The sequence below is a fragment of the Mobula hypostoma genome, chromosome 13 (assembly GCF_963921235.1).
Source record: "Mobula hypostoma chromosome 13, sMobHyp1.1, whole genome shotgun sequence".
Taxonomy (NCBI): domain Eukaryota; kingdom Metazoa; phylum Chordata; class Chondrichthyes; order Myliobatiformes; family Myliobatidae; genus Mobula; species Mobula hypostoma.
In genome coordinates, this window is record NC_086109.1 from 64,753,958 (window position 1) to 64,766,240 (window position 12,283).

The 12,283-nt window shown below is 41.7% G+C and overlaps 1 protein-coding gene and 1 long non-coding RNA gene across 4 annotated transcripts in view; one reads left to right on the forward strand and one right to left on the reverse strand.

The window, feature by feature from the left end:
* adamtsl3 (ADAMTS-like 3) overlaps nucleotides 1-12,283 on the reverse strand; it is a 760,337-nt gene that overhangs the window by 107,204 nt on the left and 640,850 nt on the right. The window lies entirely within an intron of this gene.
* LOC134355646 (uncharacterized) overlaps nucleotides 1-12,283 on the forward strand; it is a 114,892-nt gene that overhangs the window by 9,487 nt on the left and 93,122 nt on the right. The window lies entirely within an intron of this gene.

Here is a 12,283-nt window from a genome sequence, read left to right on the forward strand (position 1 = left end):
CAGAAGGGAGTGGCCACTGGAACTCTCCCTATGCAGGGGTCCTTCCCGTGAACACTGGGGACCTGGGATGGAAGGTGTTGCATAGGGTAATACCGTGCAACAAGTTTTTAAGCAGGTTCACTGACACCCTGTCCACCTGTCCGTTCTGTGGCCGGGAGTAGTCAGTGTACCGCGCTTCTATGGAGCGTGAGAGGTTGCAGCCCCTGTCTGAGTACCTGAGGGGGCTGCCGCTCAGGTTCTGGCTGCACTTCAGCCCTGCGCTCCTTATATACGGACACCCAGCATGGAAGCGGGGCAGGTCCTAAGGAGGATCTACTGGTGGACTTGCTCCTGGGCCTGGCCAAGATGGCCATTCTCGTGTCTAGCAGCAGAAGGTCGAGTGCTCTGCCAGGGCTGACCGCCTGCCCCTCTTCTCAGGATGCGTCCGTGCCCGGCTGTCCTTGGGGAGGCAGCATGTGGTCTCAATAGGTACAGTGGGGATTTTGGGGAGCGGCGAGTCCCCATGGAATTGATTGTTTTATAAACAGTAATAAACCACATTTTAATTTGAATGTATTCACTGTCTTGTAAGTACTGAATGATTGTACTTTGCGTATTTGTTGTGTAAATAAACTTTTACAGTTTTGTAAAAAAAAAGGGAGTGAGTGGCGAGTGGGCTGAATCTCTGCATTGGAGCGAAGAGTGGCTGCCGCACTCTGATACTAGGGAGGTAATACACTGCTGAAGTAATTACATGTAGGACTGTGGTGCATGGGATCTCTGTACCATTGTGTACTGGCATTGCAAGGTAATAACACCTTTGCAATCAATTGGATACGCTTGCCTGACCTGGTCTATGTAAAGGACTCTCTGGCATATTTTCAAATATTTCTCCATTGTTCTGGCCAACATTCATACATATTTTAGCCGAAATTATTTGTTTAAATTAATTTAATGGCTGTTTGAGGGATCTAGATACACTATGGTTATTGCTACATTTATCTGTAAAATGGACACATGCTAAATTAGCTCTTGAGTACCTAATATGTGGAATGCTCAGAATGAAGTATTTTAAATAACACAACATTTTACAAAAAAAAATTGTTTCTCTCTTAAACTTACACTGCTCCATCTTTCAAATGCATAGTTTGAACATGTTGCATTAGAAAGAAGTCAATTCTTAAAGTGCAGGTATCTACAAGTTGAAAAATAGTGAGATACTCAATCACCAGGAAATCTTCACACAGCTGCTGCCATTACATATGGTCCGTAGGTCTATTTGAGTATGCAGAGGTTAATTTCCTGGGTGTCTCAGAAAATGAACTTCCCAGAGCTATGAGCTAACATAAGTATTTCAATAGGTGTATTTTTAAAGGAAAAATAACAAGATTCAATTACAGTGATTATTATTTCCATTAATCTATCAACACACTTGGAGTAAATGAAAAGAATAATCAGTCACCTTGTTGAAAACTCCACAATATGATTTCCATATGCTGGTGCTTTCTCACCTACCAATAACATTTTATTCAGTACAATACTGTATCTCTGTAAACAGTTTGAAGACCAATCTCAATTTATCAATCAATTCTTTTAATTGATTGAATTAAGGAGCTAACAATTTGAGAAACAGTGAAAGCAATTTCCTTCCACCTAGAAACAATGACAATCAGAATTTTAGTTAACACTTGATTTCTTCTTGCTGCGCAATCCAAAATCAGTGCCTTGTGATCTAATCCTTTGAAAGTGAATGTTCCAATAAGTGAAAGGTAGAAGTTTCAGAGTATGTTTGGAAAACCTGACCCATCCTCCCTGCTGATGTTAATCAAATATCAGATTAATTCTGAATTCAAGTGAGAGAACTTCCAGTTAGCACCAGCAGTCTGAAACTTGTCTCTACCTCAAGGTGGATAAAATTGCACAAGTTCACACAGTCATAATCTATCATTGACTCAGGCCAGTCACAGAGTTAGAAATAACATTTGGATAAGATTAACACACACAAAATGCTGGAGGAACTCAGTCAGGCAGCATCTATGAAAAGGAATAAAGGGTCGACGTTTCAAGCTGAGACACTTTATCCAGAAATCTGGATAAGATTTGAACGTTACACAATCATTGATTACTATACTTGCCTACAAAAGATGGTCATTTGTCCACAGTTGCCCACAGTTTCCCAACCTTAACCTGTCCTTCTAACTGCGGACAACAGCTTATTCTGGAAATTCTACCCAGCCCCTGAAGCTGATGAAACCAAATGTTACATTGTGCAGCCACTCGTGGTGGTGGCATCCATTAGTCTCGCGAGACTGTGGATCTGCGCCTGGAAAGTCTTGCTTCAGTCTGTGTTGGTAAAGCAGCGTCTGTTGTGTTTTTAGAGGCCCACATGGGAGTGACAGTCTTGGCTGCAGCGACTGCACTTGAAGGCACTGTCCTCCAGTGTTGTCTTGGTGCTGTTTTTCCGCTGACTGCGCTTTTCTTCAGCAGCAAGCTTCAGCTTCTCTTCTCCTCTTTTTAGACCTCTGCGTAGTTCCAGTCTCCAGCAAGAGTGATCACTTGCGATGTCCTCCCACCTCTCGACGTTAATGTTCAGTGACTTCATGTCTCTCTTGCAGACATCTTTGAAACGATGATGGGGCCGCTCTTGTGCTCTCTTGCCGAAGACCAGTTCCCCGTTCAGCAGGTCTTTCAGGATCCTCCCGTCTGACATGCAGTGTACGTGGCCCAGCCAGCGAAGACGACGTTGTTGGAGCAGGGTGAAGAGGCTGGGTATCTGGGCACGGGCCAGGACCTCATTGTTGGTGACTCAGTCAATCCACTTGATGTCCAGGGTGCGTTTCAGGCTGCGAAGGTGGAAGGTGTAGAGATGCCGCTCTTGTCTGAAATAGAGGCTCCAGGTCTCGCTGCCGTAAAGCAGTGTGCTGAGGATGCAGGCCCTGTAGGCTGCAACCTTGGTGTGCGTCATCAGCTTTCTGTTCTCTCAGACTCTCTTTGTCAGCCTGGCGAATATTGAGGCTGCTCGTCCGATCCATCTGTTGATCTCGGGGTCTAGGGAGAGACTGTCCATGTTGGTGGAGCCAAGGTAGGTAAACTCGTGAATTACCTCCAGATCATAGTTCTTAATGGTAATGGCAGGGGGATGCTCAATACCTTGGCCCAACACGTTGGTCTTCTTCAGGCTGATGGTCAAGCTGAAGTCCTGGCAGGATTCAGCACAAGGATGTTCTTCTACTTCCGGAGTTTAAATCAGAAATGGATCACTGGGGGCAAGGATTCATTTTCCTCCCTTACTAACTAAAGGGTGAACTTGTGGGTGGGGGTAATTGCTACAAGCCCAAGATGTGCAAAAAGTTTACTCAAAATCTTTGGAAACAACTGTCCCAAGGAAGAGTCTCGACCCAAAACATCGACTGTTTATGCATTTCCATAGATGCTGCCTGAGCTGCTGAGTTCCTCCAACATTTTGTGGGTGTTGCTTTGTAAAACACTAGTTAGTTTTAGTTGAGCTTAGGAAATTTTTAAAGAATTCTATCAATGTCCAAGAAAATAAAGAGATGCTGGCATGGGTGAGGATCTTTATTCAAGGACAACATTAACCCCTCCGTCAACAAAGACCAGACAAAAGCACTTGAAGTCATACTGCCCATTCTGGGCATCACAGGCATAAATCCACCATCTTATTGAAGGAATTTTGGATTGCATCCAGTGTAGGGAAAACTAGATGGATCATTGACTCAAGGGGCGAGGTCTCTGGCTTTGACTACCATCACCCAAAGATAGTGGACTGCCCAGAGCAGCATCACACAGGTCTGCTTTCCCACTGTGAATCTTCTCATGCCATTTGAAGGGATGGGAGGTCGGTCATGAAAAGAGGATGAAAAAGTTAATACTAAAACACAAAGCGCTGAATAAATTCATAAGGATGAAAAAGAGGAGAATTTCATTTTGGCGTTTGCTTGCTGAAACATGAGCGTTTCTTCTCAAAATGCACTAGTTTCTTCACCAGCTGCAAATTTCCAAAAGTAGCAACTGAAAAGGGTATAAGCTAGCTAAGTGGAGGCTGTTGACAAGATGAAATATTTTGACAGAGAAAAGTTATTCCCCTGGTACGTGGGTCAATGAGCAGAGGTTATTGATCTCAAGTCATTGGCAAAATGTCCTTTGTTTTCCAACAGAACTCCTACAATTGGGAACACTATCTAAAAAGCTGCTGGGAACTATTACATAATTAATTTTAAGAGGGAATTGGACAAAAAATTCTTAAGAACTTGAAGGGTTAGGGACAGAAGGTGGGGCTGTGGAATTAAGTATGATTGGCGTAGACTTGCTGTATTCTTGATCTCTGTACTGCTGCTACATTGCTCGGTATTGAACAGAGATGAAGCCGTAGACATCTCTTAGCTGTAAGAGTTGTTGAAATAAATTTTCTTATTGTGTGTAAAAGAAGTTGGGATCTATGAGGTCTTCTGCAATTTAACCAGCTAAGAGATGCCATGATAAATAATCAGATAAAAGTAAAAACAACAAATGTTGGAAACCTTTGGCAGGTGAGGAAGCATCTATTGTAAAAAAAAAATGAATTAAGCCAATGAGCCTTCATCGAAATATGAAACATTTACTCTGTTTCTCTTTCCACAGATACTGCCTTACCTGCTGAGTGTTTCCAGCATGTTCAATTTTATTTCATATTTTCAGCAACTGCAGTATCTTTCTAATATCTCCACATATTTAAGGTGGCAGCCAGCAGATACTGAGAACTGGGAAAGCCGTCACATATGATGGAACAGTGGCACAGTAAAGAGATCTGCTGCCCGACAGTGCCAGCGGCCTGCATTCAATTCTGACCTCAACTACTGTCCATGTGGAGTTTGCATGTTCTCCCTGTGACCACATGGTTTTCCTCCGGCTGCTCCATTTTCCACACACATCCCAATCATGTGCAAGTAGATGGGTCAATTAGCCAATGTAAATTGTCCCTAGTCTGTAGATGATTGTTGAATCAAGTGGATGAAAGTATGGGGAGAATAAGAATCTTAATAAAAATAATGTAGAATTAATGTAAATGGGTGGTTGATCATTGGCAAGTAGGCCGAAAGGCTTGTGTCCATGTTGTATCTGTCTTTGACTAACCAAGGTTGTGAAGCGCACAGAGTTTCAAAGCTAATATTCAGGGCATGACAGTATTAGGGGCAGTCAGAATGATACTGGTCTGTACTGTCCAACATTCACAAGACAGTCCAAGTGGCTCTTCCTTGGACTATACCTTGCACAGTTTTACCTGCCCCGGAGCAGCAGGAATTACAATATCCAGAATGGGAAATGAAAAGGCGAAAATAAACTTTACCTTCATGATCCAAATGCGAGAGAACAGAGAGAGACTTCAAATTAAGCCCATAATGGAACACTTGTGTGAAAATCCAGTACCACAAAGCAACAGAGTAAGTTATGGGGAAGGATAATGTTGTATTACACAGAAGGCCATTCAACCTATTGTCCCTGGACTAGCCTTTTGAAGCAGTGGTCTAATTCGTCATATTCTCCACTTTTTTTTTACTGAGGTACTGCAATTCCCCCTTTGTGTTTAACTCTCATTTGAAAGTACTTTTAATTCATTTCATGACATTTGTAATACTGGTAAGATGAATACTCATTACTCATCCCAATTTGTCTGAGGGACCACAGTCTGTGCAGAACAGGTGCTTCCACTCTATGGGGGGTTTTGTCCCTGTGGCAATAAACAAGGTCAGATGGTGTATGACTTGCTGGAAAATCTTAAGTTGATGACATTCCCATATACCCACAGAACCTTTCCATCCAAGTGGTGGAGGTTGCAGGGGCAGAGTTGCCTTGACCAGATGGTACAGTGCACCTTGTAGAGACATTACCCATGATCCAAATCTATGATCATCCCATTTGCCTATATTAGGTCTGTTACCCAATGTGACTTCTTATCCAAGTATCTGTTCAACACCATTTAAACTCGCCTCACTACTTCCTCTTAACAGTTTGTTCAATTTACTAGACACCCACTGTGTGAAAAACTTACCCTTTAGATCTCCTTTAAATTTGCCCTCTCTCACTTTAAATGTTTACACTTGAATTTTATGCTCTACTGCCCTGGTAAAAAGATGACAACCTATCCTATCTGTATCCCTAATAATTTTATAAACCTCAGTAAGATCACCCACAGCCTCTTATGCTTTACTGATAAAAAAATAGCCTCCATTCCAGGCAGCACCCCTGGCGAATCCCTTCCACACTCTCTCTATTTCTACCACATGCTTCCTGGAGTCCAGTGACCAGAACTGTACAAAATACTCCAAGTGTGGTCTAAACATATTTTGTACAATTGCGATATGATGTCACAACTCTTCTACTTACTACCTTGGCCTATGAAGACATGCACAACCAAATGCCTACTTTGCATTTTCAGGCAACTACGGACTTCCACTGATGTACAGAGATATCTTGGTGTGGCAGGACCTACAGAGAATTTGAGATTCCAAAGTACAGGCTCCCACTTGGCTGGAATAAATTCCATGTGCCACTGTTCCAACCAAATTTACAATTGATCTACCCCTTGACAACTTTCTTCACTCTAGTACGAACTGGAGTTCTGATAAAATGGTGGTGGAGGGGATGAAAGGGGAATAGTTTGCTGATCAACTGGGGTGCTTTGTAATGAAACTTACAATTTAGTCTACTTCCATGACCTTTCCAAGCAATAACTTCCAAGATATAAGATTACAAAATAATAGGAACTGGATTCAACAGTGACTTCAAGTGCTGTCTGTATGGAGTTTGCACAAACTCCCTGTGACTTCAGGTGCTTCCTCCCACATCCCAAAGATTTGTGGGTTGGTAGCTTAAATAGCTGCTGTAAATTGTCTTTAGTGTGCAAATGAGTGGTAGAACCTGTGGAGAGTCTTTGAAAAAGGTAGGGAGAATGTTAAAATGGAACTAATGTATAATTAGTGAGAATATGTGGTTAATTGTCCTTGTGGACTCAATGAGGTGAAGGTCGTGTTTCCATGCTGAATGACTGCACGATAATTTGTGTAAAACTCATCTCCATTCTTGTGCTCTGTCGCTAATCCTAAAACCATTGCTCCTGGTTATTAACACTCCTTATCTATTCTATAAGTTTCTTCATGGTTTGAAGTATAAGTAAATTAAATAATGATTAAGCTGGCCCTCAAAAGTCTCTGCTGTAGTTTCTACACATAGCTGACACGTTTGACCATATCAATCTGGCAAACTCTCTTCTGTCCTGGCTTTCCAAAGCAGAGAATCCAGAGTTGCTGACAATGCTACAGATAATTTATAATGAGTCACTAGGAAAGATTTTCCTTTTTTGCTTTTGGACTTTCTTGCTATTAACTCTGCTGACTCCTTACTTTGTTAATTTCAATCCATCACCTTCAAGGATCTGTGTGTACACCAACAGGTCCACATGACCCTTGTGTGTACACCAACAGGTCCTAATAACCCTTGAACCTGTACTTTTTATTTTTGTTGCCTTTACTTTATAAGAAAAATTCAACATTTTATTTATGCTTAGTTTCTGAAAGTTCAGGTCACAAAGTGCGTAACATTAAAATAATCAAGGAAACATTGGTTGACAGCATCTATATATATCACTTTTGCTTCATTATTTACTTATTGATTGATTGAGCTACAGTGTGGAATAGGTCCTTCCTGCCCTTCAAGCCACACCAGCCAGCAATCCCCGATTTAATCCTCGCCTAATACTGGGGCAATTTACAATGATTAATTGACCTATCAACCAGTATGTCTTTGGACTGTGGGAGGAAACCACAGCACCCGGAGGAAACCCATGTACCATTGCGGAGGGTGCTGCTTCATGCCCCCATGCTGAGCTCATCAATTCCATCAACTTCCACCCTGCCCTTAAATTCATTTGGTCCATTTCTGACACCTCTCTTCCCCTTTCTCGATCGTTATATCTCCATCTCTGGAAACAAAATGTCTACCAACATCTTTTATAAACTTATAGATTTCCACATCTCTCTTGGCTATACCTCTTTCCATCTGGTCTTCATGTCACTAAAGATTCATTTTCTGCATTCCCATTCAGACTTCTTCCCTGAAAATCTTGCTGCTGTTAGTGATGAGCATGGTGAAAGGTTTCACCAGGATATTGCGGTCATGGAGAAAAGATACCAGGGCAACTGGAATCCATCAATGCTGGTGAATTATTGTTGGACACTTAAGCGAGAAGCCTCAGACACTGAGTACAAATGAAAATTAATAAAATATTTTTAACTTAGTTGAACTAGTGCAAAGCATCAGTACCATTTTGCAATTAAACACATTATATTCAATAAAAAGTTAATTTGTTGTTTCTTCAAATTCCTACGTGATACAAGTAGTCTGAAATTATATTCATGTTCATCTTCAGTCTATCATAAACAAAAAAAAATTCTGAGGAAGCAACACTTTTGAAAAGATTTGTTGTCCAGTGTAATTCTCTGCAACTTCTGCCATCTTCAACAGCAGCCCACCATCAAACACCTCCCCTCCACTTTCAGCTTTCTGCAGATTGCTCACTCCATAATTTGCTTGTCTATTCGTCCCTCCCCACTAATCTGCGTTCTGGCACGTAACCCTGCAGGTGAGAGAAGTGCTACACCTGTCCATTCACCTCCATTCAGGACCCCAACAGTCCTTCCAGGTGAGGCAACATTTCATATGAATCCAATGAGGTTGGCTATCGTACCTGGAGCACTCGATATGGCTTTCTCTACATTGGTGAGACCCGGCATAAATTGGGGGATTGCTTTGTCAAGCACTTCTGCTCCATCTGCCAAAAGCAGAATTTGTCAGTGGCCAATCATTTTAATTCCTATCTCCCTTCCCATTTTAACATGTCGGTCCAAAGTCTCCTCGCTTGCCACAATGATGCCCCTCGTAGAGTGAAGGAGCAACAGGTCATATTCCATCGAGGTAGCCTCCAACTTGATGGCATGAATATCAATTTCTCCTTCTGGCAATTTTTCTCTCACCATTCCCTCTTCTTCTATTTCCCACTCTGGCCTCTTAGCTCTTCTCCTCACCTGCCTATCGCCTGCCCCTGGTGCCCCTTCTTTTTCCCCTTCTCCAATGGTCCACTCTACTAACAGATTCTTTCTTCTCCAGCCATATACCTTTCCCACTCACCTGGCTTCACCTATCACTGTGTAGCTGGTTCTCCCTCCCCTCCCCGCACCTTTTTATTTTGGTGTCTTTCCCCTTCTTTTCATATTCTGAAGAAGGGTCTCGGTCCATAACGTCAACTATTTATTCATTTCCATAGATGCTGCCTGACCTGCTGAGTTCCTCCAATATTTTGTATGTATGCATTGCTCTGGATTTGTAGCATTTGCAGAATTTCTTGTTTTTATCAGTATATATTATTTGACTGAATTTGCAAGCTGTGATCTTGGGCATATAACAAATATAAGAAAGCACACAAAAGTAAAATTGTTTTGGATCAATAGAAGCAGATGATCTGCTGTTAATAATTCTTCACTGTTATTTTTGATAATGGATAGCAGTGGAACAAACAAAATTGCAAGAACATAAAGAGTTTATGTCTACAAGCTTATTTTTAGGATTGACTTCATCTATTGCTCCTCAGATCTATATAAATCAGTTGCCTATAAATCAGTTTCCTATTGTATAATTGGCCTCAAAATAACAACATTCAACATATGTAGATAAGTAACATGCCAACATTTGGGAAAATCATTAGAAAAATATTTAGCCTAGATGATGAACGATTTTTCAAACTGCTTGATTTCTATCAACAAACCTTATTATTAGCAGTACTGAGATATATATCCCAATGAAACTTTGCTACATTACCCACTAGCAGTTCAGAATATCAACATCCAATTATAAAATTTTGCAACCCTCTCTTCAAGATATTTTTAACCTGAAATCAATTCAGCATCAATAATCTTGCACAACAGAAACAGAGGCTAAAACATCAAAATTAAATGTGTTGAGGTAACATGTGCAGAACCCTGTCCAGTGGAAGATTATCTGTGGTAGAAAGTTGTATATCGGCAGTTCACACAGTACTAAAACTTGAACAAGCAAGCAGCATGCTTTCCAAATCCTTCGGCAGTGTGGATGAGATGCAAAGTGCACCTTAGAGATTCTCTGCTGATCCTAGTTCAGACTGGACTTAAATACGGCTTTGCATCAACAAACATGTCCTACGTTCAACATCACACTCTAAGTTCAAGTTGTAATTTCCTCTGTTCTACCTTTGTCCTCACCAATGACTACTAATGTCAAACACTCTAAGTATAAATCTTGAAAATGATCAGTGGTTTGTAATGTTCACACAACTGTGCAAATTACAATGAGGATAAATAAGGCCAGTTTCTTTTGAACAAGAATAATTTGTCATTGGAGATCAGCAGCATTAACTTTGATCTTCTGCAAAGCTTTCCAAGCTTCTTCTCTTACTCATCAGATGCTCATCCTATGCACCAAATGGTCTTATGTAAAGAAAGAATGTGTTTGCAAAATCACACGCACCAACAAATGCTTAATCCAAAAACAGTCTTTTATACAGGTGTCCCCCGCTTTTCAAACGTTCGCTTTACGAAACCTCACTGTTACGAAAGACGTACATTAGTACCCTGTTTTTGCTTTCAGAAGGTGTTTTCACTGTTACAAAAAAAATTCATCGCGCGAAAAAAAATCAGCGCGTGATAAAAAGCAGCGTGTGCCCTGAGCAGCCCCTCTCCCCGGATTCGGAACAGCAATCTCGCCAGCATTGCTTTAACACGAACCTGTGAGCTGTCATTTGCAAGATGAGTTCTATGGTGTCGGAAAAGCCTGAAAGAGCTCGTAAGGGTGTTACACTTGGTGTAAAACTAGATATAATTAAGCGTTTCGATTGTGGTGAACGAAGCAAGGACAAAGTGAGTTTGGCTTGTGGAAGCTGACGCAGATGATGTTGAAGAGGTTTTGGCATCCCATGACCAAGAACTGATAGATGACGAGCTGATGCAATTGGAAGAGGAAAGGATAACAATCGAAACCAGATGACTAATGATAAAGTACGACTTTAATTTTGAAAGGGTACGTAGGTTTATGGGATATTTGCAAGATTCTTTGAGTCCTTACAAAGAACTGTATGATAGAAAAATGCACGAGGCTCAGCAGTCAAGCAAGCCTTCCACATCAGCCACAGCAGACGACGAACCTCGACCTTCGACATCGAGGCGGGCAGTCATAGGAGAAGATGAGCTGCCTGCTCTAATGGAAACAGACGACAAGATGACACCCCAGTGTCCCACCACCCCAACACCCAGGCTGCGGACAGATACTGTACTGATTCGCGGAGAATGCAGCAGTAGCCAGGAGGCATACAGCACATCTTTAAGATAAAAGCCGAAATAGACATGCTAATTAATTAGGTGCCGCCCCACACGTAATTGTCGGCCCAGATCAAAGGCGATGTAATCGGCAATCGGCACTGATCTGGGCCGAAAATTACGTGTCGGGAAGCACGTAATTAATTTGCATGTTTATTTCGGCTTTTTGCTTAAATATGTGCTGGGTGCGTCCCGGCCACCACTGGACCTCTGCGTGTTTCGCGGCAATATATCGGTTGGTGGCCTGCAGGGTGGGGGCCACTGCACCACCCAAACTCCAACTCAGCCTAACACACCATCATCAGTGTGTTCGATGTCTTCCCAATTCCGGTAAGTGATACTACACTGTACATACATTATTTCTACTTTATATCGGCTGTGTATTTTTACGTGTTATTTGGTATGATTTGGCAGCTTCATAGCTTAAAGATTACTGGAGAGCACTTGCGCCGTGTTTTTGCCAACAGAGCTTGCGTGAGAATTTCTGCCGACGGTGCTTGCATGAGATTTTCGCTACGGAGATCTGTGCTGGCGATGATTGTGAAAAAGTATTTCTACTTTATATAGGCTGTGTATTTATCATATCATTCCTGCTTTTACTATATGTTACTGTTCTTTTAGGTTTTATGTGTTATTTGGCATGAGATGGTAGGTTATTTTTGGGTCTGTAAACACTCACAAAATTTTCCCATATAAATAAATGGTAATTGCTTCTTCGCTTTACGACATTTCGGCTTACGAACCGTTTCATAGGAACGCTCTACCTTCGGATGGCGGGGGAAACCTGTATCAAGTTCATCTAAGTCAGGAGTTACCAACCTTTTTTACGCCATGGACCAATACCATAAATTAAGGGTCTGTGGACCCCAGTTTAGGAACCCCTGATCATTCATTGCTGACTAATAATT